General features: G+C 44.1%; 1 protein-coding gene across 2 annotated transcripts in view; it reads right to left on the bottom strand.

Annotated features, from left to right (window-relative positions):
* LOC146835059 (uncharacterized) overlaps positions 1–27,374 on the bottom strand; it is a 505,671-nt gene that overhangs the window by 71,604 nt on the left and 406,693 nt on the right. For both annotated transcript variants that reach the window (XR_014960678.1, XR_014960679.1), the window contains one exon: positions 26,787–26,890. The gene's annotated coding sequence lies outside the window, so the exon portion shown is untranslated. The remainder of the gene's footprint in view (positions 1–26,786; positions 26,891–27,374) is intronic.

The following is a 27,374-nucleotide window of genomic DNA, read 5'->3' as shown; positions in this document are numbered from 1 at the left end:
TTTACACAATGTACATGTTTAGATGTGTGAATGTGCCACTTTGTGAACAGAGCACACATCTGCCTGTATAACAGAAGTCACACAAGGAGGTGCACACAAAACTACATTTACACAGTCATTGTATGAGCTGCCAGCTGAATTCAAATAAGCCACTGTAAAGAAGAAATGGGGTATCAGTAAGTACATATACATGGCACCACGGTGGTTTGGATGACTTGACACTCGTAAGTTGGTATCAGCAACAACCAAGTACTTACCCAAATGCAAACACACTGTGTGAACATGGATATGTATAATCAGAAAACAAGTGGTAATCGAACTGTGCCTTTCTTTAAAATGTGCCAGCGTGTCCACGGAAAGTGTAAATGTACTTTCTTTTGCACTTCCCTGGGAGACATCTGTCATGCAGGCACATTATTGTCCTTCACAACAAACTAGCAAAGTGAAGCATATGAAAAATTGAGACATGTTGACAAGTGTAGTGAGTGCCAAGGTACAATACTTCTTGACTAACATCCGTACCATGATGACACAGTTGGCAACACATCTGACTCACTGCCTGTCATGTGGAGTGGCACACATGTCCAAACACAGGACAATGGATTAGCTAATGGGCCTGCCATGTGTCGGGATAAGGAGCACCTGCAGTGAGGAGACACCCTCATGGCAATCAAGAATGTCCACACAGATGTCAGCACACACAGACCAAACTACATAGCATCTTGACCACACACTGGTGGCAAACATGGATGAGCATGAGCCATGTATTTTAAATTTTGACACATGCTGCAAAGCACAAACATTCAACTCTGCACAACATGACTGGGTCACTGCATGTTAAGTGTCTGTCCAGACAATTATCACACACAGGTCAGACATGGCAAGGAGACAAGGTTTGGACATGTACGCCTTGCCCACACAAACCCCCCATACCTGAGACAATGTTATTGAGACCGATCAAGAAGTTACACCTCTTAATCTGGGATTACTAAAATGTGCATCAAGAAATCCTAAATGTACTCCACATCACCTGGTGAGGCTGCCAACACATATTTGTGACAAACAACCATCAGCAGATAGTTGTACATAGACACACATGCACTGCCCAGTGTGAGGATGCACAAGCAAAATGGGGTCAGCCTGTACAATGGGCACATGTAGCACACTTTAGATAAATACAAATGAGGCCAGGGAACAATGCCACAGAGGCCAAACTATGCTGAACACACAGAGAATGGGCACAGTGTTGGATGACACACATGATTCCGAGGCAAGGGTGTCTTAGGGGACTGTAGTGGGCACACTGCTCCATGGTCCTGGAATTATCTGACTGTAACATGAGCTACTGTCCCGGCACTATGCATATCTCCCACTCATGCACATCATGTCTGAGGCCACAACATCGGTCATGCATGCTGCAAGTCTGTTCATTTGAAAACTCACACTCCTATGTTGAGACTCAACATCAGTGCCAACTAATATGGACCCCCAAATGACTGAACAGGACAGGGCACAGGCAAGGTAACAACACATGTCTTAGACTCCCCCCCCACATGATGCAGAAAGCAATATGCACTTGGATTAACTGGCAGCCTAGATGACCATGTGCAATAGTGATTACACACAGACCAGGGAACACATGTCAAGGAGGGGAAGGGAGTAAGAACAGCACCATTTGACTTTGGGGAACAGGATATGCACTGCACAAATTAACCCTCACAGTGTATCCAGGCGACTGAGCACTTCCAAAAGCTGGTGACACACAACAAACACACATGTACCTACCTCCTTCCTGCTGCTGCAACTCCTGTTACCGCCTATCCAAGTCAGGGAAGACCACCGCCAGGACACGCGTCATCTGGTGGGTCAGGCGTCGGCGCCCACCGTGCTTGCATGGAGGTGATTCCTTCAGCTGGCACCGGGGGATCCTCTGGGTCCAGCACCAGATGTCCTGCCAGCGTTTCCTCACTTGGGCTAGGCGCCGACTGCGACCCTCCACCGATCTCACAGCCCTGACGGCCTGCTTCCATATCTCCCCCTTGGCGTAGGCAGTTACCTGTGAGGATGACAAAGTGAGACAACATCACTACACCTGCTCCATGTCACAGAGACACACATTTGAACATCTCTGATATGTTGAACAGGGCATAGTATGCTGGCAACAAATAGCACCTTTGTCATAGGACATTAGCATCTGTGGAAGCCCCAATGCACTACATGGCATTGAAAGTACACAGGTGGCATGAGGGGTGCAACACACTCCCTGATCATGGCACACGCTGTGCATCACATGCAACACCTAGCTGATGGACAGCACCTCCAAGCAGTCACATGCCCCAGGCCACTCAACCTCAGCAGAGTACACAGACACACACAGGCACAGATCAATCACCTGCCATTGGCAACAGCAGATACAAACCTGACTCTGCACATGTGCCACTTGCCTGTGGGGTGTCACAGGTGTGGTCATAGCTCAGAAAGTCAGACACTCCGCACGGCTTACTTCTCACATCAGATGGGTGGAGCTGTTGCCTCCTCCATGCAGCTGTGGTGCAACACTCCACATAGACACTCACCCACATGACAAGGAACATTCACACACATCAATGTCCAGGTGGTGTACACATCATTTGGACACTCTCACTACTCTCACCACAGCTCCACTCAACTCCCACACATCTGTGGGTACAGTCACCTGTCACACCGGGGGGGGCACTGAATCACCTCTGGACTATAGAACAAAAATGGGCCAAAGGATTGGGCAGGCTGAATGTGCCATGCACTATGCAGTGAAAGTCACAGTAAGCACAATGCAAGTGAGAAGTGCACACAGGAACTACATCATGCTCTGCATGGGAGACATAAGCCATCCACCCCCCCTGGGACCCACTCTAAACAACATTGCATGTCTGTCACACCTGGACACAATGCCAGAAGTGACAGTCACAAAAAAGGTGCACAGTCAAAGGTAGTGGAGTCAGCACTCACCTGCTCCCCTGGTCTCCCATACAGGCTGGTGTACTGTGGGAGGATGACATCCAGCAATGCCTCATTCTCCTCCTGGGTGAATGGCTGGGCCCTCTCCACAGACCTTGACATGGTGCCAGAGGAAGCACAGGCAGCAGCAGTGGTGTCGAGTGAAAGGTAGTGAAGGCAAGTGCCCTCTCATGGGTTCTGGCTGACTTATATCTGCCTTGCTGGGCTGTTTCATTTACAGAGTGATTGGTCAGTCTCATTTGCATCCTACGTTTCCTCCAATCCCTTTAAACATACACCAGTGAGTGCCTTTGCATGGTTCAAAATTTGAGCATAATGTGAAGTCAACAACCACTTTGCAACATTGTATTTAGTTTCCAACTGCCTTTTACAGGCCACATGATGGAAAAATTTGAACTTGAAAATCGGTATCCATGACAACCAGCATGCATTTAGGCCCTAATACTTGTCCCTCATGTGTCCCTATGTAATTTTGCAATCCACACACAGGTATGGTGCGTTTCACACGTACCCCTACGGCACCAGTTGCACAGTGCGTTTGACATGTACGTGTACGACCAGTGTGTACACGTACGTATACGACCAGTGTGTACATGTACGTGTACAACCAGTGTGTACACGTACGTGAACTATGGTCGTACACGTATGTGTACGACCAGTGTGTACACGTACGTGTACTACGGTCGTACATGTACGTGTACGACCAGTGTGTACACGTACGTGTACTACGGCAGTGTACACACTGGTCGTACACGTACGTGTACACACTGGTCATACACATACGTGTACACACTGGTCGTACACGTATGTGTACACACTGGTAGTACACGTACGTGTGTACGGTCCGTACACACACCCGTACTCCGGCGGGAACACCAATGTAATGATACAGACCGTTCACACGCCCTCAGTGCGTGTGTACGGTGCGTTTCACAGCTTACACTGGTGATAGGAGGTGCACACGAAAGGAATGGAGGTGTACATCAAGTCATTGTCATTGCAGTCCTTCATGTGCAGGGCCTAGGTGTGTCAGGCAGTGATATGGCACGTCTCCTCATGTTTTAGCACAATAGATGTTTGACGACCTGTGTACACATGTCATGTGTGATGGTGCAGTATGTGGCACACTTCCCCTTCTCACTTTGCACATGTGTGCATGTAGTACAAATGTGTCAGGGCTGCATCACTGGTATGGCACAGTCACCAACACCCGCAACTGTCCCCTGATGCCATGGACAGGGACACTAACACCTGACATCTAAGTATCAGCGTGCCCCGATGTGACTATGTCCTGTGTGTGTCATGTGTTCCCATGAGCTTGCTGTTGGTGTTCCGTCAACTGCATCTGCTGTTGCTGCATCCAACAGGTGTCTGTGTGTAGATGGGCATGGCACACATATACGCACACCATGCCACATGTGGATTCACACGTTACGTGTGTCTGGATGCTTCAAAGATGATTTTTTGACATGAGGACATATCTGCGCCGTATCCATGTCTGTGTTTTCGTTTTTCACGTGTACCCCTTCATCGCTATGTGTGTGATCTGTACATTTTCAATGACATGTGACCTGTGAGTCTAGCTTGCCGCCAGCGTGTCTGTATGAGATGACATCCTTCAAATGCAGATATGTGGATGTATGTCACTCCTGTGCTGTCTCTGGCTGTTCACTTACACTGGCCCATGGCTAGTTTCGGGGCATGTCATGTAGAACTTGACTATCAATGGGGGTAGCTGGCTTGTCGTAGGAGTATCACCTGGCTGGCATACGTGTCCTGGATGTATTGCACAGACCAGACTCTGTATTTAGCAGATGTGTAGTAGCAGTTGAGCATGTGCTCAGTTCATTGACATTGATGTTGTTATGTACTCACTCTTCGTTATTCCTTCCAATTTTCTGCAGGGCACCGCCTCTCCCCCGACCAATGCCAGACTTGGGTGCCATGAGGGAACATGACTGCATAAGACGTTACCGCTTCTCGCACCAGTTGATTGAGAGCTTGACCGCAAAGCTTGAACAACACCTCCAACTGCGACACAGGTATCCTACTGCGCTGACCCCCAAGATGAAGGTGATGGCAGCCCTAATTTTTTTTGCCACCGGTACGTTTCAATTCACCATAGCTGATGTGGGTGGCATGTCACAGACCATGTTCAGCCGTGTCCTGCATGATGTTTTAGAAGCCATGTTGGAGCACCTGGATGAATTCATCCATTTTCCAACTTGTGAGCAGTTGACAGGTGTCAAGGGTGAGTTCTATGCCCTGGGAGGGATGCCTCATGTAATTGGGTTTATTGATGGGACACATGTGACTTTGGTACCACCACAGGCCCAGGAGGTCGCCTATCGCAACCGTAAACATTACCACTCCATAAATGCCCTTGTGGTGTGTCTTGCTAACATGCTGATTTCCCATATCTGTGCACGTTTTCCAGGGTCACCACATGATGCCTACATCATGAGGCATAGCAGGGTGCCAGAAATGATGCTGTGGCTGCACAACGAACGTGCATGTCTTGTTGGTGGGTATACTCTGTTTGTCCTTTGTTTAACGCTATTTTTGTATCTTACGGCATCTCCTGACCCACTTCTTTACGTGATGTTTCCATGTAGGGGACTCTGGCTATCCCAACATGCCATGGCTGATGACGCCTCTCCGCAACCCCAGAACAGCTGCAGATCACCGTTACAACAACGCACATGGGCAGACCAGGCGAGTGATCGAGAGGACGTTTTGCCTCCTGATGAGCAGATTCCGGTGCCTTCACAAGACAGGCGGGTCCCTCCCATATTCACCAGTGAAGGCCTGCAAGATCTTCCTCGTGTGCTGCATGCTGCACAACATGGCAGTGGAGAAGGCTGTGCCACTCATCCTGGATCCGGATGAGCAGGAACATCCACCCGTGGAGGATGAAGGGCTTGGTCATGAGGCAGGTGAGGATCAGGAGGAGGAGGACGACGACATCCGGAGTCAGCTCATACGCAACTTCTTCTCATAATGGTGAGTCCATGGGTCTGAGTGTGCACGCCTGGAGCCTTGTGTGGCATGTGTTGCAATGTGTGTGTCCAGCTGACTGTATGCTAAGTGACTTAGAGGTGTGTTCAGATGTGTCACTCGAGTGATGATGTCCTTCCACACATTTTAGCTTAGACACTCAATTTTAATATAGCATGGTGACACACTTATTCCTGTAGAGTAAATGACCATGCATGCGGATAACAATCTTTTCCCTGACTTCTTGTGTGTCTGTCATCCCCAGGTCGTTTCGCATGCTGTCTGCTCGTGTCATCGTTGGCCTCCCGCTATTCCTCATGAGTATTGCAACTTGTGCTGAATCAGCGTCCCATGCACGGACATGGTGAAAAGCCTTTTTGGTTAAGGATTGCTGCATGGCATTTTGGTGTTGGTAGGTGTTTGGAATGTGTGGGCACTGCTCCTGTGCATGTTGTGTTACTATACATACATGTCGACTCACCATGGGGCACATGACATGATGCATGACTCCCATGTATTGATAGTCACCCTTCGTAACACTCATCTGTAATGGGACTGTGGATTCTGATGAAGGCATCAATGTGTTTACAACTTCCCTCTGAAACATACGGGATGCTACGGGTGGACATAGTGTGGGACATCCTCATGAGAGGATAAATGGGGAATTGCAGCCCCTCCGTGTGCAGCAGGAGGTGTTTGGCTGGGGGGTGTCCAGTGTAGGTCCCACATGTTCAGCCAAATTACCTGTGAGTCTGTTCATATTGATGCATTTCCCTAGGTGTGAACCTCAGTAATAAAGGTGTTCCTCACCCTCCAAGGTGCCTCATCTCTGTCAATGCAGGTCTCTTGCCACTTTTCATACGGCATCTCTGGCATAGTTGTCAAAGATTGGGCATATGAGTCTATGTGTAGTTTAGCAACATGCATGCAGTTCTTCAGGGATTAGAATCTCTATTGTGCATTATGTCCATGGTTGTGTATGTATTTGGGCATGTTGGTGACCACAACGGGCCGTCAACACCTGCTGAGGGTGTGTATCCTGTGCGCAGCTCATCCTTCAGTTTCATGATCCGGTGTCAGTCATCTTTTGTGATTGTGCATCCATTGTCTCTGGGTGTGCCATGGGAAACCGGACACTCCTTCCTTTACATACGCCTGTTGCAGTAGTCCGTTCTGACATCCTTGTCTTTGTGTGCAACTTGTGGCATTGTTTCCAGGACATGCCGCCTGCTGCTTCGGCCCCTGCAGCAAGGGCACACAAAGTTTACAGATTCGGCAACACACACACCTCAAAGATGCTCCTCCATTCCTCCCTACACCCATTCATTTGGCTGGCATCAGCTTGTCTGTGCCTCTGTTGCACCCACGCGGTGCCAAAGGCTGGACCGTCAGCGCATGCAACGTGCATATTGCACGACCCTCATGTCCTTACATGACCCACATCACACTACAATCTGATGTTGCAGCCACCCTCAAAGCATTGTCCATCCGAAGAGCTACCGTCTGCTCTCAGGCATACCCTAGGCGCACACACGACACCTTTGCATGATGAGTGTGCAACTCCAACTGCCTACACAGCGCTGCCCCGCCTTCCAGGCCCTGTCACACCAACCAGGTCATGTCCCTCCTACTCCCCACCGGTTCCATACACCAGCAAGGCCATGGGAGTGGGACTCAAGCCTTCAGCATGTAGTATAGTGGCATCATCTGGCACATGGCCCAGGTATCATCTCTCAGTGTGTCAATCTTCAATGTGTCCAGGTCCCCCTCACCGGCATCACATGCGCACAGCACCTCATCATCAGCTCGTATGCCATTGACAGCGAGGTGCTACTCGCCCTCACCAAAGACGCAGCCTTTGCCAGTTCCAACATTCAAGAAGGCATGAGATCCATTGATTATTGGCTGAACATCAGCCACCTGAGGCTGGACTTGTACAGAACTGAGATAGTCATCTGAGGATTGTCCCCTTACAGGTGGGTCAACTGCTAGTGTCCCACCCGCAAGAGCCCTGCACATGCACCCAGTGCCCACGCACACAAGATGGTGTGCATCATGGATTTTAGTATAGTGAAATAACTCCTAGGCAATCTTAATATAATGATTCAAAATTCTATCCTATTACGTTATAGGCAAACAAGAAAGAAATTCATAAAAATACTATAAGGGTTAAAAATGTATTTTTTCATTATTCATATTATGAAAAAAACATTTCATGTAACACATTACATTCAATTTTGTTTAAAAGAGATGAATCAACAATTATAAATCAACAATTATAAAAACTGATACAACATAAAATATAAAAAGTGGCAGCTTTTGAATAATCGACGCGCGTTTCGGCGTTCACAACGCCTTCATCAGGAGTAGCCACAAAAGAATCTACAATAATAAAAAGACATATAAACAATCCTAATAAACAATATAATACTTATACCTCATCAACACATTCGTAAAAAAATGTTTTTCCATGTATTACAAACGAATCCAATTAAATTTTATTCTCAGATTCCCTATATAAAAACAACTTAATTCATTTTATGATATAGTGTCTGTAATAATTGAGTGTTTATTTAGGCTAATATATTCAAAACCAGAAACCATTCTATTGAAAGTTAAACTGGAGAGGAAGAAAAAGAAAAGGCAAAAGATAGAAATGGAAAACAAATAGAATGAGGTGAGCAGTATTCCAAATTGACTCACTTCATATTATGTTAATTGATCACTTGAAAGAAGACTGCACTATAGATTTTGTCTTTCCGCTTTTAACAATTGCTGTAAGTACGAAAATAACACTATTAGCTTGTTATTTATATATATATATATGTGTACAAATGGTAATAACCATTTTTTGTACAGCTAATTCCACAATACATATGTGGAACAATGTTATTGTATATGCTACAACAGAAAGACTGGTTTTACCATACAAGCAACAGGGATGTGGAATTGTAGAACACAGAACACTATATATTTCATTCTCTGTCCGTGTCATCTTGGATACGTTGGAGAAACATCTAGAGCTATCCATACTAGGATTACTGAACACCGCTCTGCTATTAGGACAGCTAAACTCTTAGCACCTCTAGTTAAGCACTTCATCGAAATGAACCATAAACCAGAAGATCTTCGATGGAGGATTTTGGAAAAAATCAAGACCCCTAATAATAAGGGTGGCGAGAAAATATGCAAAAAACGTGAAGTTTTTCGTATTTTTTCTCTCAATACTTTCAAGAAAGGACTAAATAGTGAGATACCCTGGGAGAATGCCATTACCTGAAAAGCTTTAAATGATTACTCTTTTCATTTAGAGAACCGGCTATAGCTACATTATTAATTAGTTTCTTATCGAATATATTTTAGTTCGATAGTTTACTATTCAACTGTATCGGTTCTCCATCTTGCTGAGTTATTCAGATGCAGAATTTTCACTATATAGTAGTCCAAGATTAATTCGATTTATTATTTTTAGTCCTTTAAAATCATGGTATGGGTTTTAACAAACAATATTCTCAATATAATTTTTTGAACTACATAATTGAGCTTGTGAATCAATAAAGTTTGTTGAGAGATTTGAAGACTCTTGTGAACAGTCCTCTTTCTATTTTGCTTGTTTCCTTGTTACTGCAGGATGGTTCCTCCCTACAGAAACAAGGTTGGACGTTTACAAAAAATACTCCTCTTTTTATTTTTATTTTTATTTTTTCTCCCTTTTTAAAGTTAGCGATCGTCGATCTTCGGTCACAGTCTTTATGGAATATACAGAGGTATTGACAACTAATCGTTTACCCCTGTATATTCACTATTACAGCTTTTAAATAAAAATATCACGCTAGTGAGGAACAACATGTGACTTTGTCACATGATTTAACATCAAGAAAGAGATGTGTGACATGTGACCTGTCACATGATACACCATAGAGTATTTATCTACATGGCTAGTTTGGATGCGTTGTTATCCAGTTTTCTTTTTGTGCTTAAAACGCCGGAGGCCATTTTCAGCCTGACACGAACAGAACCAGGTATCTTGAGCATTTAAATATTGCCTATTTTACATGAATTATTTAGCGGAGAAGATTAATATGAATTTTGTCCTTCAGACATATATTTTATTGTTTCAGAAAAGCCGCTGTTGAAATGCACTCTTGAATTCAAATATATCGTAGTAACAGCTTGTATTTCTACAACTGCGCATTTGAAGTATTGTTGGTTAATATATATTTTTTCTTACACTCGTTCATGTGAACGAAGGTTAGTTATCTTATTTTTATGGTAACTCCTCTCTTCCTTTTTAGAAACCCTGCTTCAATCAGTTCTAATTTTCAGAGAATTGAAACATAAAAATATACTAGTCAGTTTCCAATTTTGACCAGCGATCTTTTTCAATCTAAAAAAGGTACTCTATTTACGATGTCCATAACTATCAACATTAATATTACTATCTGTAGACATTATTAGTATTATAAAAATATGATGTTTTGTTTTTAGAGTCCTTAATAAATTTGCAGCAGAAACAGGCTTCTTTTTAGAAGAAATCGTGATCATATCATTCGTGGAAGTAAGTCTTTCTGTTGTAGCATATACAATAACATTGTTCCACATATGTATTATGGAATTAGCTGTACAAAAAATGGTTATTACCATTTGTACACATATATATATATAAATAACAAGCTAATAGTGTTATTGTCGTACTTACAGCAATTGTTAAAAGCGGAAAGACAAAATCTGAAGTGCAGTCTTCTTTCAAGTGATCAATTAACATAATATGAAGTGAGTCAATTTGGAATACTGCTCACCTCATTCTATTTGTTTTCCATTTCTATCTTTTGCCTTTTCTTTTTCTTCCTCTCCAGTTTAACTTTCAATAGAATGGTTTCTGGTTTTGAATATATTAGCCTAAATAAACACTCAATTATTACAGACACTATATCATAAAATGAATTAAGTTGCTTTTATATAGGGAATCTGAGAATAAAATGTAATTGGATTCGTTTGTAATACATGGAAAAAAAATGTTTACGAATGTGTTGATGAGGTATAAGTATTATATTGTTAATTATGATTGTTTATATGTCTTTTTATTATTGTAGATTCTTTTGTGGCTACTCCTGATGAAGGCGTTGTGAAAGCCGAAACGCGCGTCGATTATTCAAAAGCTGCCACTTTTTATATTTTATGTTGTATCAGTTTTTATAATTGTTGATTTATAATTGTTGATTCATCTCTTTTAAACAAAATTGAATGTAATGTGTTACATGATTTTTTTTTTATAATATGAATAATGAAAAAATAAATTTTTAACCCTTTTAGTATTTTTATGAATTTCTTTCTTGTTTGCCTATAACGTAATAGGATAGAATTTTGAATCATTATATTAAGATTGCCTAGGAGTTTATTTCACTATACTAAAATTACCCTGTCCTAGGAATTGAACTATTTGCTGTTCAGGGGGTCCTTGTTTTCTCCTTCTGTGCATCATGGATTTGTCACTCACATTTGCTATGCTAATCACCAGCATCTGTACCTCAGGGCGCAACAGCCTCTGCATGATGCACATGATCCACAGATAGATCCACTCCAGGGAAAGACAGACCATCCCCCAGGCCCACGACACCAGCCGTGTCAACTACTGCCCCGCCCTCTACAGAGCAAGTACATCCTAACTCCCGGGAAACTTGTCCACATCCAGGCTGCATGTGAACACCTCAGCTTCAACATCCCACGCCCCAGTCACATCAATGTCCACCAGAGATAGCTGCAATGGATCACTGTGTGCTGCAGGATGACCTTCAGACTCCTCACCCACACTCAGGAGGCAGGCCACAACCCCAGACCCCAAACCAACCTTGGCCGTCTGTCATCCGAGACCCCGTTGTGCCAACTCCGTGCATCCAACCTTGCCCTGGCCACCATTCTTCACATCCACCGTACTCCAGCATGCAGAACATAGTTCTCCCACCTGGCAAGACATACCTGCTACTCCCTCCCCGGCAACATCCACATGAGCCATGACCTCTACGCCTTCAGGATACTCTTCCCAATTGGTCTGTCTGCACAGTAATGCATGCCCCCCTCAGCAGCTTGAGGCCATCACGGGTGAGTATTGTGCTCCATGTCTGTATAGTATGATACATTGTGACCCATGTGTGTCCTGTCCCAGACTCAGATTCTAGGGTATGGATGGCTGGAGTTAGTTCAACACTCATGCATAGTTTGACATTTACCCACATGTAGGTTGTGTACTCATGCAAAATGAATGCAACATGTAATTGTAGAAATTAAGAATTATTCTCGGTGGGGGGCCTGTTTAGTGTGGACAAATAGGTGCTATACAGTGTGCATGGAATCCAAAGTTCACAGGGGGAGATGGCATCCTTGTCATTTGGAGTCATCAGAGTCCAGACCACAGTGTTGGTCATCATTGGTCAGACTGTGACCAGCAAGTCCATGTGGCAGAGAATGTCATTGGATGAGGTGCTGCTGTTGCGCATGAGGGCCAGCTGCCAGGCCAGGTGACCTGGGAGATGTGGATGGTCCGCTGCCTCTCACGGTCTTTTCCGTGGATGACCCACCTTCCTTGCGGGATCCTCAGATGCAGGACTTGATGAAGCTTGGGACACTCCGTCAGACGAATCCTCCTCCTCCTCCCTCCCTGTGGCTGGTGCTGGTCTTCGCCTAGTGGCACAGGGTGGGTTGCCCATGTTGTCGGCGATCCAACGGGGTGAAAGGCTTATGTCCGTTTGCACCGCCAGGAGCTCAGCCAGTCTTGCCTCCATCCATCCTTGGTGTTGCTGTTGACTGGCGTGTTGCTCGGCCTGCTGGTTCTTAATCTCATTGACGGTCCCCACTACCTGGCTGATGCCCCTGGTGTCACGCCGGTATGTCTCCAAGATGTGGCGTATGTGTGACATACCGGTTCCCTCAGCTGGCTGGTCAGGTTCGCCCATCCGCCTGCCTCCACTCCCACCACCCCTGCCCACACGAGCCTGGCCTTCCGTTGTGGGCACATCGGGTCTACGGGACCCCTGAGGGATGGCATTTGCAGGGTTGTCTGCCTCCTCCTGGGTGGCCGGAGAACCTTGTCCCTCCAGACTGGCTCAGTTGTTCTGTGCGGGCAGGGCTCCTGGGTGTCTCCTGGGATGTGGCAAGAATGGGGGTGGTGGTTGGCACAGATGTACCTGATGCAGGTGCTGCAGGGGCTTGGGCACCAGAGGGTGCAGGTTGGTTGGGGTCATCCACAGAGTGCTGAGAGTCGTTGCTGCTGGTGGGATCATCTTCCTGCCGAGCCTGGGCCTGTGATTGTTCCCCCCAGTGTTGGGGGAGATCCATGACGTTGCCCTGTGTGTGAGAGAGAGACAATGTTAATGCTGTTTCATGCAACATCCATGTTTCATACATGTTCTGGTTGCCACAGTTCCTCCAGGTAGTTGTATGTGCCTAGCATTCACATCAATGTTCACTTGTGGAAGGGTATGTTGCAGGGGACTGATTGAAATGTTATCCAGGGTCTTTGACATGTCGCATTTGGCCTTGGATGCTTTTTTGGCTGTGGCTTGATCTTTTTGTGTCACATGTCCATTGTAAGAGTGTGTGACTCCATTGGCTGCCCCGGGGGTGTGTGCTTGTGTAAGGGGTGAGTGATCATCCCTCAGCCCGACGCTGTTCAACATCCACATGGCCCCCCACACACAAGTGGCCCGCCACCACAACCTCAAAGACATCTCCTACGCCGAGACACCCAGCTCATCCTCTCCCTCACCAAGGACCCTCACACCGCCAAGACAAACATCCACGAGGGTCTGAGGGCCATCGCCGACTGGATGCGGAGCGGCCAACTGAAACTGAACTCGGACAAGACGGAGGTCCTCATCCTGGGACCCACACCCTCACCCTGGGATGACTCCTGGTGGCCGATCGCTCTGTGGACATCACCGACACCCACCCACCATGAACGCAACCTAGGATTAATCCTCGCACCCCCCCCATTCCAAGCAGGTCAACGGCGTCTCCTCCTCCTGCTACGACACCCTACGCACGCCCCGCTGGATCTACTGGTGGATCCCGACTTAAACAAGTAGAACAGTGACACAGGCCCTCGTCAGCAGCTGACTGGACTACGCCTCTGCACTCTATGCAGGACTCCCATCCACACACCAACGGCGGCTGCAACGCTTCGGAAACGCCTCGGCACAACAGATCGTCAATGCCCCCCGCCACAGCCACATCACCCCCCTCCTGAGAGACCTGCACTGGCTCCACATCACCTGTAAGCTCCTCAGCCACGCACACAAGGCACTCCACACTGCCGGACAAACCTACCTGCACATCAGACTCAGCTTCTACACCCCCACCCGCCAGCTCCGCTCCGGCATGCTCGCCCTCGCAGCTGTCCCCAGCATCCAACAGACGCCCGCCTGCAGCAGATCCTTCTCCTACCTCTCCGCCAAGTCCTAGAAGACCCTCCCAACCCACGTACGACTGACCCAAGACCTACATGCCTTCAGGAGACCTGGCTCTTCGAGCAGTGGTGGAACTCCCCCTCTGCGCCTTGAGACCCTGCCAGGTAAATAGCGCAACTTACAAGTACCCTTATTGATTGTTGATTGGTTGACGGTGCCTGCTGGTGGGTGTGGGGTGATTTGGCAGTGGGTCTCCCAGGTGATGTATCCGTCCCACCATGGCGCATGCTGCCATGTCAGTGTGTGTGAGTTCCTGTCCTAGATTTATGAGCTTGTTGTGGTTTTTTTTGAGTTTGCAGTTGTCACAGGAGGGCCTTGTGCTGCCTACAGCAGGGCCAAGTGTCAGCTAGCTTGTCAGTACTTTGCCAGTCCCTGGGCATTGCGCATGGTGCATGGGTATGTACCTGGGCCATATGGGCTGAGGGCAATGGTGTCTGTTTCTGAGTTGTACAATATGTTTAGTGATCCCCACCCTCCCAGCATCCCGGACATCCTGTCTTGGGTTTGTGGTTTGTGTAGGCTGGGACATGGCATGGCCTTGCTTTGTGAATGGGGCATACTCATGTTAGTGCCATGAGCGTTGTTTAGAGTGTGTTTGTGTCAGGTGAGGGCTTGGGGGTAGGTGAGTGCATTTGTTGTAGTTGGGGTGTGGATGCCATTCCCCCATGTTACATGAGTTGTTTGTGTACTCACCAGGCTCTCGAACTCCTTCGACTCCGTGTACTCCCACCGGGGGAAGCAGGGCCATCACCTTCTCCTCCCAGGGATGGTAATGTACCGGTCTGCAGGGCAGCCCACCTCCTGTGATGTTACTCTGGGCATATTCCTTGTTCATTTTGCACTTGACTGCCCTGCGCAGATCGTACCACCTGGCTTGACATTCATTCCTGGTCCTTCTGATGGGCGCAACAGCATTCACCCGATCGACGATCCTCTGCCACAGGCTAGTTTTTTGGGATATGCTGGTCTGTCTTACCAATGTTCCAAAGAGCTGTGGCTCGACTCTGATGATTTCATTGACAAGGATGTCCAGCTCCTCCCTTGTGAACTTTGGATTCTTGTCTGTGGGCATGGTGTGGGGTATGGGTGTGGATGGTTGTGGGTGTGTGGGTGTGAATGTGTAGGTGTGTGTGTATGTGTAGAGGGGGTCTGTGTGAAGGAGGTTGTGGGAAGGTGTGTACGTTAAGGTGTATGGGTGCAGTTGTTTGTGTGTGATGTCTGTCAACAGTGGGTCTGTTGCAAAGGCTCACGGTTTGTGATTGTGGGCCCTTTTTATTGCTCCATTTGTGGGTGTGGCTGGCTTTGCACTTTTGGTGGGTGTGTTATAAGAGATGGTTGTGAGTTTGGGCCTCTGTTTGACTGTTTGGATGTGCCAGGTCAGTCTTTTAATTGTTTTTTGTCCTGTAGACGTGTTTTGTGGTGTTGTGCGAGTTGAATTGACCCTCCTTGTGCTGTTTTCACAGTGTCCTGGTTCAGTACGAGTCATTTTCGCGTATGTAAGGTGCGTCCATAGCTATGTTGTTGTACAGTGATCACATATGCAATGGTGTTGTACGAATCGTACTTACGTGATGCTGGGGTACGGTGTTGGGGTACGGTGCGTCAAAGTATGGGGCTGGTGTGCTGGGGTACGGCGTGTACATGTGCGGGTGCTGGGGTGGGGGTATACGGCGCGTACATACGCATGTGCTGGGGTACGGCATGTACATATGCGGGTGCTGGGGTGGGGGGGTACGGCGCAGACATACGCGGGTGCCGGGGTACGGCGCGTACATACACGGGAGCTGGGGTGGGGGTACGGGGCGTACATATGTGGGTGCTGGGGTACAGCTCATACATGCGCAGGTGCTGGGGTGGGGGTACGGCGCATACATACGCGGGTGCTGGGGTACGGCGCGTACATGCGTGGGTGGGGTGGGGGGGCCGTACGACTCGTACCCCAGGCCCAAGTGTACCCGGGGTAGGGGTCGTACAAAGTTCGCTCCGTACGGGACGTTTTCCATACGCTTGTGTATTCGGGACGCCGGTATGGATCCGACTTGTGCGCTCGGACTTCAGTTTTATGACTCGTACGTAAATCTGTCCGGGGACGTCTCGTAGTCTTTTCCCGAAGCAATTCGTATGTATTTTTACGGTACGAATCGTACTTCGCCGTTTGTACGGGACTTGTACGACTCGTATGTAAAAAAATACGGATACGAGTCGTACGGGAAATAATTTTACCCGATCGGAATCGGCACCTAGATGTAACATAAATGATTCATCCTAGTTCTAAATTTCAGGTGTTTCTTCATAACAGCTGTTCCACGTGCAGGTAACATCACCCCTGTTATTTTCAAATATATTGAATACATTAGTTGATTTCATAGTTGTTACAGACACATTGTCTTGTAAAAAAAACTGTTATAAGCATCCTTGGCAATTTATATTGAAACTTTGAAATTCTAGGTCCATTTTCCAAGGTTTTACCAAATGTTTGTACCACGTATAATCACTGAAAAGGCTATTGACAACATGTTCTTGTACTTGGGTGCTACATTTTTTTGTATTTTGTGCCGTAAATTGCTTGACTTTTTGTGGTGAACATGTTCCTGGAAAGTGTTGAACGATTCATTATTGGTGGTTATGTTGAGGAATTGTGCTGAACTCTCCTCTAGTATTTACACACAGCATTTTTAGGTCTCGCCTAGGCAGCGGGGATGCGCTGTCTCTCCGAGACATTAAGTAATATGTATGTGTTGAAATTCCACCTACTCCAACCTCTTTGCTTTTAATTGGTTTCTTCGCTTGTCTGCTTTAATTTCTTTGGTTTCACAGGCTAAAGTGCTTTGTAGTTTGTCCTCTTTTTCTTCGGGAACGCCTATGCAGCACCGCCTAACTACATTATACATGCTGCTAGTGGAAGAAAGGGTTTGTGTTGGAACTCTTTTTATTTTTCGTGGCTTGTTATTTATTTTATTTTGCAATGCATTCACACGCGGATGTATGCCTTTTTTTTAAATGGGTTTAGTTTTATTTTTTACTATGCATTCACCATGCGTAAGCTTTAAACAGCTTAAGCTAAAACGCGGTTGCCAAGATTACTTCAAAAGCAAAGTTCGGGATGACATTTTTTTTCTATTTGCTTTTGTTACAATCGCCACATTTTAAGCAATCGCGGCACCCGTGCTTTAGCTTACAATGTTTACAACTAAAGCACAAGTGCCACAAAGGTCACACATTTGCGAGAGTATGATTTATTGGCATTGTAAATAAATAAGGCATTGTCATCTACAATGTAATACCTCTAAATTTCACAATTGCGAGACCTATTGAATTGCAAATGCTAATTGTTTGAGCCGTGACTTGTGTAAACCAAACCTGCTTTCAGTATTGAGAAGGGAGGCTGTGTAGCTGCTAGCCTGGCTTCAGGATCAAATAGCAGGAGTGGAGAGGGGCTAATCCGGGCTATACACCAGGGAGGCCTCCCACCGAGAACAAGCAATAGAGCTATCTGTGTGGACTCAGTGCATGAGCCTCTCCGGGGGAGATGGATAGCGGCCTTCGTAACAGGAAGAAATTTACCAAAAACAGCGGGTGCCCCTGAAAACACCTTTTGAGGCATTGTGCTGCGGTGAGGACTTTTTTGAAGGATGAGGTCCAAGCACTTTATTAATGCCACACTAGCTCGGTGAAAACGTTTACTGTCAGAGTAGTCTCCGAGTGAATCCCAGGCAGCTGGAATCTGTTTGGGATCTACTTATAAATCATGTGCTGTGACGTGTGCACCTGCTCTGCTCATACATGTAATGGGGCTGATGGGGACTAGCTGGGAGTAACAGCAGCGCCCTAATACTGACCAAGCAATCTGACAAGTGTCTGGTTTTCATGAAAACAGAAGCTCTGCAATAAGCTGCTGCTAAATATTCTAAGAAATTGACAGTGTTCTAGTAGTATTAGAGCTGCTTCATAGCACTTCTCTTATAGACGTGTTAAAAGGATTGGCCAATGTCGAGAAAATGTGCATATCGCTATCTATCTATCCAGCCATTTGTCTATAACTCTATCCATCTCTCTGCCCTATAACTCTGTCTTTCTCGCATCTATCTATCTATCTATCTATCTATCTATCTATCTATCTATCTATCTATCTATCTATCTATCTATCTATCTATCTATCTATCTATCTATCTATCGGTCCTGATTCATTATGGTAACTTACACTTTTGATTAAGTATGTGACTTTTTAGCATTTTCAAACCCTGAGTATAAGTTACTCCTTGAAACAAGCATTTCCAATGCAATAGGTCTCGCATTTGTGAGAGTTTGAGCTATTGGCATTGTAAATGACAGTGACTTTTATAATTATGTATGTGTTGTGAAAACCTGCAAACGGTGAGTAAACACTCAGTTTGTACTTATAGTCATTGCTTAGGAGAAGCAAGGCTGGCAGTAACCTACGCCTCTTTTACTCCCATTTAGTCCATCAGGAACTAAAAGGGTCCTGTTGCAATGGAAGCAATATTTTCTATAGGTTTTACTCTCCACTGGGCACATTATCCATTTCTTCCTCAGAGGCATTGGTCCTCAGATGGGCCTTTCTTTGTTGTAGCGAGGGGATAGAGCAATCAGGGTGTCCTGCTGTCAGCTACCCAACGAGGACCAATAAATAGTAGCTACTTTTACAATTTTCAAATTAAGTTCAAATAAACTACTCGTAAGACCATAATATGGTTTATTAGGAAGTTCAGTCGAACTAGAATTATAAACACCAAGAACTCTGCTGTGGCTACACAGAATAGAAGCAAAAGAACCTGGCGTTCTGAAATAATCTATGACACCCTTTATATAAGTATTAGAAACCATACAATTTGGTGTTGAGACAAAATGCTGAGGGCCTGATTCCGATCTCGTTAGGAAAGCAAACCGAATGACTCCGGTCCGGAATGCTTTCCAGACGACTTGGGTCAGAGGAGTCAGACCGAACAAGTGTGACGCATTTGAATGTATCCGGACACGATTCGTTCAGACTCCCATTAACTTCAATGGGAGCCTGTCTACCAAATGCGTAGGCAGGCTCCCATTGACAAAAGGGGTGATTGAGGATAATCGTGCACCCTGTGGTGGGTACCCAATGGTGCCTGTCACATTGTGCATGTTTGGAAAGGGGGGACCAATGGGTACTCCAAGGGCCCGATTCAGAGGACCCCAGGTGAAGGGGGACCTGCTTTGGGCACCTAAAGACCAATTCCGGCAGACTTTTTAATCCAGGCAAACCGAATCAGAAAGACTGTATGAATCGGTCTACGTACTTTGTCATTCGAAATTGGGTATGAGTCAGTCGGAAACACGGGCTCCAGGTTGGTTTAGGTAAAACCAAATCTGATTCGGAGCCCTTCCGACCCAAATCGGAATGGACCCAAAAATTAAAAATATCGACTTGCAAAAATATCGAGTCACAAATATCGTGATATGGAAATATCGTCAGCAAGTATCTCATTTTGAAGAATATCGATTTTAAGATAACCAATATTGATTTTTAAAATGTCAAAGGCATTAATATCGATTACAAACATATAGTTGTTTATAATATCCTTTTTTAATTATGTTTATGTTTTTGGTATATATTATAAATATATATGATGTAATTTTTTGTACAATTATTTGTTTATGTTTTTCAATGTATTTGTAACATTTGTAGTAGATATTTGATTTAATGTATGTAATTGTTGTTATTTTTAATACCATAGAGGGTTGTGGATGCTTAGGGTCACAGTGTGGAAAGTAATTTAATTATAATACATTAATAATGATTTTTTAATTAACATAATGTATTCATTAATAATTAACAATGATAATAAGGTTACTTTTTTAATATACATTGTATGTGCGGGTTGTGAGGTTTATAGGGGTACAGAGTGGTAAGTATTTTAATTTTAATTAATTAACAAATAATTGTTAATAAATATTAATTATTTAATTGATAATGAATTATGCTAACTGTGTAAATATCTCTTTTATTTAAGTTGTGGGTTGTGGTGTATATAGGGGTAAAGGGTGGGAAGTAAATTTATTCTAAGTAATTAATATTAATATTTGTATTTAATAATGATTATTTAATTTATAATTAGGCAAGCCAATAGTGTAATAAATGTTTTTAGCTAAAACTTTAGATGTGGGTTTGTTTTTTCTTGAGGTATATGATAGGAAGTAAATTACATTTTAATCAGGTTAAATCATTTCTTTAATTGATAATAATTATCAAAACTAAAATTTAGTATGTTAATTGAGTGATGAAACTTGTATTACCGTTTAGAAGTGTGTTGTATATTCTGTAGGGGTATTTTGTGGAAAGTAAATTAAATTGGATTAAATAATATTTAATTAATTTGTATTTATTGATAATAAGTTTGATAAATATTTATGTTAATAGTGTAAATAATCAGCTTTTTTAAAGTTAAGTTTTAGGTGTTGCTTATAAGTTTGTAGGGGTATATGGTGGGTGGTAACTAAAGAAAATTTATTGCATGCATTTTTTTGTTAACTTTTTTTAAAAATTATTTTTGGATTTTTAAATTTTCATAATGTTCATAATTATTTATGATATGTATTTAACTATGTAATATGCATCTATTTTAAATGATTTTCTATATACAATATATTTCTTGTTTTATTAAAATATTTATATTTTACTTTTTTGATTTAGTTTTTGAAATTATTTTGTTTTGCAGAGACTTGGAGGCTGATTAGGATGGCAGGTCGAATTTAGTCCGCCCGCCATCCTGGGACCGGCTGCCAGACGTGCGGCAGTCCCGCACCGCTAATTAGGATGTGACCACCACCCTGACGGTTGCATTCCACATATTTGACATTGCGGCGGGTTCTGATGTAAGCAGCACCCGCCGCAATGCCAAAGTGCCTTGTTGTGCATTGCCGTGCACAACGTGGCAGGTACCGCACGGTGCCTGCCACCTAGTGCATAGCAATGTAGGGGGTACCATAGGTACCCCCCAAGTGCAGCCCTCCAGCCCCTTGGGGCCTGCAACGGGCCCCCAAAGCAATTCCCCGCCAGCCTTTCCATGGCAGCACAGCCACCATGGAAAGGCCTGGGAAACCCAGCATCCTAATATGGATGGTGGTGCCTGATAGGCACCACCACGATAATGAGGCCCAAGTCTGCCTGGCCGGCAATCTGAACAATTGCCAACCGGCAGAAAAGCGGCAGACGCACTTTGCATCTGCCGCGGTACCCCCGCCATTATAATATGGCGTGGGGTAAATCAGGTTGGGATGGTGGGTGGATCGCCACGGCTGGGCCGGCGCTGGCGATCTGTCCACCATCCTAATGACCCTCTTTGTTTGTTTCTAATGTAGTACTGACTGAAGTGGGACTCTAAAAATGTTTCTTTCTGCAATCCAACCCTTTCCCTACTGTTGCACGGACTGGAGTGTGAATGGCAAATTTTGCCCCTCTCCAATCCAACACTTTTCCTACTTTTGAACTCATTAGAGTGGCAATAGTAAATGTTATCCCTCTGCAATCCAACACCTTCCCTACTTTTGCACTTATTAGAGAAGGAATAGTAAATTTTATCCCTCTGCAATCCAACACTTTCCTTACTGTTACACTCAGTGGATGGGGAATAGCAAATTCGACCCCTTCGCAATCCAACACTTTCCCTACTGTTGCACTGACTTGAGTGGGAATAGCATATTTCATCCCTCTGCAATCCAACACTTTCCCTACTGTTGCATTGTCTGGAGTGGGAATAGCACGTTATACCCCTCGCAATCCAACACTTTCCCTACTTCTGCTCTGACTGGGATGGGAATATTGAATTTTACCCCTCCCCAATACAATACTCCCTACTTTTGCACTCATTGGAGTGGGAATAGTAAATTGAATTGCTCCGCAATCCAAAACTTTACCTTCTGTTGCACTTAGTGGAGTGGAAATTGTAAAGTCTGCCCTTTTGCAATCCAACACTTTCACAACTGTTGCACTTATTGGAGTGGGAATAGTAAATTTTGGGGCTGTTTACAATGGCGGACGAATGAGTTTTGGACCGCCATCGTTGCAGGAACAAGACCACCCGACAGGTAGTTGGTGGTCCCGTCCGCCAAATTAGGATCCTACCGCCGTGGAGGCAGTCTGACACATGCCTCTTTGTATTGAAGCTTGTGCTGTAGCCCAAAAAGAGCTGCAGCACAAACCCCAATGCAAAGAAGCATGTCTTCAAATATTTTGAACTATTTATGGGGATTAAGGCAAATGTGACTGCACCAATTTAGTAGTGAGGTAATGCCCTTTATCTATTGGTGCATGGGATCTACAGCTCAATACCCCTTCAGCCTCCTGGGTTAAAATCCCACAATAAAAAAAAATAACAATTCGATCCAGCACTCCATTTAGTATCACATGAAAGCACCTGTATTTAAATTAGAAAAGTATTGTTTTCTTCATATATAAAACACGACATGTGTTCAGCAGGTGAGTTTGAGTCTCTTTATTCTTAAATTCTCCTTGAGATTAGATAAAACCGTAGCCAGCACGTTTCGTCCACACGGACTTCTTCAGGGCCACAAATAATACACATAAACATGAATTATATTTACAATATTTACAAAACTCTTAAAACAACAATTGATTTCAAACCTGTATGTTTGTATCCATTATTCACTTAAGTTTATCTTTTTGATATAATGCTTTTCAAGAGTCCACTTTCTGTAAGTTTAGATATTATTACAGTTAAGTACAAAAGTACACAATTTTTTGGACACAAACATACAGGTTTGAAATCAATTGTTGTTTAAAAGTTTTGTAAATATTGTAAATATAATTCATGTTTGTAGGAGAGTAGGATCTGCTTCACATGTTTACCCCACTTTTTGCCGGTGTTTCACTGTTTTTCGACTTTAGTCGGGCTGGGACCCTGCTATTCAGGGCCCCAGCCTAGCTTCTTCCTCTCTAAATTGATTGCATGTACTTTAGGTACACCACAGGTTGGATCCTGAGGTACCCTTGTGAGTCCCTAGTATATGGTATACTATGTACACAGGGCATAGGTACCCCAGAGGCCTACCAGGGGCTGAAGCATGCATTATGCCCCCCCTGGACAGCCACCCAAAATGACACCACAGGTCTGCTACTGCAGCCTGGGTAAGGTGGTGCATGCACCCCTTACTGAGGTATAGGTTCACTATACCTCACCTATCACTGCACAGACAAACCTATCAGTCACTCCTATGGTATGCCTTAACAATCCTGAATCAAAATAGAATAATGGGGTAACCCAGTTGTGCGCAGCACCTGGGGATTTGTGCATTAAAGGAACAGTGGTTCTGCCACTTATTAGCTTCAAAAGAGCATACAATCTGTATTTAATTTATATCCCTCTAATCTGATGGGACTCACATCTAATAAAAGTGTATGTATCTTAATTGCATCCAAACCAAACCAAAATCAAAAACCTATTTGTTTCTCAATTATGATTTTATAATAAATTATTGTGAATCATGTATTCAAAAAGGAATAAGTAAATGCATACACAGATAAACACTATAAAATTAGAAAAATAAATGACATGAGGTAAACACAAAACAATGACTCTACTTATCACAACGCCATATATAAGAGACACATCAACATAAATTCAAAGAAAACACATTTAGACAAAGTGTGAAATATTGTTGAGAAAGTATCATCCTAGTGCGAAATGAATCTTGTTAATCTGTCTTGATCTGGGTGATCATTTACACTTGATATTGATCGTCGACGTTTCGACCCCTGAAAGAATGCAAAAATGTACTCGTCTGTGAGGGGGTCTTCCTCAGGACTAAAAGAATCTGTGTATTGCCTGTTTAGGGAAAACGAGGATACTTTAATGTTTTGAAAAAGTTTGGATAAAAGGTCTAAAGTGGAGAGACATTGTGTCTCTGCTCACCTTCTAAGAAGTTCCACCCTGAATTCCTTATAACAGCACGACAGCTTGTACACAACGGATGACCTATCAAAAAATAAATAAATTAAGGCTGTCACCACCTATGTTTGAAGGACATACTCAATTTTAGTACGCCCTTGCAGGGACTGTACCTTTATCTGGTGTTAGTCCTCACAATCTGTAGTAGAAATTGGTCCAAGGCACAGCCGTGCCTCCGTATCAATATCAGAATAATGTTTACAATTCTATGCATGTCTTCCTTTTAAAACAAGCAAAGCGACTTGTTTGTCTGCTATTAAAAAACAACATAATTGTCTGCTAATAAACGCACACTAACCTCCGGAGTCTGGCGCTCTGGGTTCAGGGCATGAATCACCTACTAATCCACATTAGATCTCACGGGGCCATCTGCCTCCTGAAAACTGTTACGTATGAGGAAACCAGGCTATTTACTTGCCTTTGAAACCTTTAAGAAAAGAAAAATAACAGATGCCTCTTTTAGTTCTAGGGACTGCGTAACAAATATTATCAATCTATCATCCATAGTTGTAATGGATAGTTGGGCATCTTACTTCCGCCTCTGAGTGTGCCGTCCAAAATCGGGGATTCACCATGCTCAGATGAATCCTCTTCTTAAATAGTTTTTACGTTCGACAATTAGAGCGTGTTCGTAGCGTCCTCATGTAAGGGAGCTACGTACGGCGCAATACTGCCCTCCAGTGGGGATCGCCTAAAAAGAGCGTGCTTAGTTAAAAGCAAGGGAGCGAAGTAAACTCCACATTCACACTCGGAAAAAATGAAGTTTTGGAAAAAATATGTTTTGAACACACGTGCTAAAAAAAAATGTAAGTGGGAAAGCATATAACAAAGCATGTCTATTTATACAGAAGAGGGGCCCGTGGGCCGCCATTTTGTGTTTCCTCTCGTATGCCGCTATATATATATACATATATATATATATATATATATATATATATATATATATATATATATATATATATATATATATATATATATATTATCTACTGCCGGTCGCCAGTAGATAGTTATAGTTAGGACCGTGTTTCCATAGGAAATCTCAAAATTCTATTTTGAATAACTTTGGCGCCGGTTGACGAATCCTCGCGAAATTTTCAAAACTAATGGGGCGCTCGGTTCAGCTCCTACCCTGAAAGTCTCGGGGTGATTCGTCAAGCGGGGACCGAGAAAAAAGGGGGGTCCCAAAACGCGTTTTCCTCATGCATTTTTCCGTAGGACCTTTAGTCGCAGCTACAGCCCGAACGGCTGAACAGAATTAGTTGAAATTTGGTAGAGAGGTAGCCATAAGGTCAAGGAAGTGCCTTTCGCAGGTCTGGTTTAAATCTGTTTAGTATTTCCTGAGAAAATAGCATTTAAAAGCATATATATATCTATATGCGCGCAGGGTGCGCGCACCGTGCGAGCACCGTGCGAGCACCCTAACGTGCGCGAGCGTAATTCTGATTGGTGGTTACATGTTAGTCAACGTTTGAATCGGTCGAAATCAGGAAGTGTCGACCGCCATTTTGTTTGTTTTCAGTGCGAGAGTGAAAAAGGAAGGTGGCGAACGTGAAAAGGGGGCAGGGTAGAGAGTTCCTGACCCCCTAGCCTTGGTCAGGGGGTCCCTGAAGGACCCCGAAGGCAAAAAAAAAATTTTTTTTTTTTAAATCGCGGGGGTGCGCGCACCGTGCGCGCACCCTGAAAAACTCAAAAAAAAAATCCCGGTTTATTGTAGTTTATTGTAAAATAAATATATAAAAATAAAATAATACATAAATAAATTAGCATTTAAAAAAACGTAGAAATTCACTGAAAAAACCATAGGTTTCACACACGTTATAGTTAGGAATTAGCATTTAAAAAAACCTTGCAAATTCACTTAAAAAACCATAGGCTTCACACATGTTATAGTTAGGTGGATATTTCACTCATAAAAAAAACAATGAAATTCCCCCGTTATAGTTAGTTCAGATAACTATAACTCGCTCGACCGCCACTCTATCACGAGGATGATGTCATCAGTGATGTCATGAGTGATGCCACTGACCATGTCATGAGTGATGTAATATGTGACGTCATGAGCAGTGGATTGCGGGCGCGCGAGTTATAGTTATCTGAACTAACTATAACGGGGGAATTTCATTGGTTTTTTTATGAGTGAAATATCCACCTAACTATAACATGTGTGAAACCTATGGTTTTTTAAGTGATATATATATATATATATATATTCGAAAATCCACCTGCCGGAGCACCACACGCCACAGGTGCTGCTCTTCGTAAGAATGGTTACGACCACTATCACAAACACATCGTTTACGTTTTCGCCACTAGATCAATAGCGCTCACTCGGAAGAAAGTTTTATTAAATTCATTTAAAATCACAACATACCAGGATGACAGACTTGTTTCGGCACGGTCCCCTTCCTCGGTGTTAATTGCATCAGTTCATTCAGATTCTGCTTTAATATAGTTGTCACAATACAGGTAAAAATTCTGTGAAATCGAGAGAGGATTCATTTGTTAACAGCATTTCAGTTTTCATGGCGGCCATCTTAGAGCATGTTACATCCTGATAGAATGTATATGTGGATATACACATTGTTACAAACTATAATATTTGCAGCCATAATTACTCATGATACGTTTGTTATATTCCATATAGGTACCCCAATATAGGTTCAGGTAACATCGTAACCTTTCACCTATACTCTCCCCTACATTACACACATAACGATTCTTAGGGACTGACCTTTTACCTAGATAGGACACTGAACCCCCAGGGAGACCTTTGGGTATATAAACATACCATCTTGCTGAGACAAACAGAGGAGATCAGGATTTCCCTGCCGACACACTGACTCCATACACTGAGGCTCCTGCATGCAGATACTCCAGCTCGCAGTGGTCTAACTTCCCTTGGGGGGTGTCCAACTCGAGACCAAGATGGGGCCCCACAGTCTCTCACTTCAGGTAATGG

This window comes from Triturus cristatus, chromosome 4_2 (assembly GCF_964204655.1).
Source record: "Triturus cristatus chromosome 4_2, aTriCri1.1, whole genome shotgun sequence".
In the NCBI taxonomy this organism is placed as follows: Eukaryota; Metazoa; Chordata; class Amphibia; order Caudata; family Salamandridae; genus Triturus; species Triturus cristatus.
Note: the sequence above shows the minus strand (reverse complement) of the source record. Positions and strands in the feature narration are given on the sequence as shown.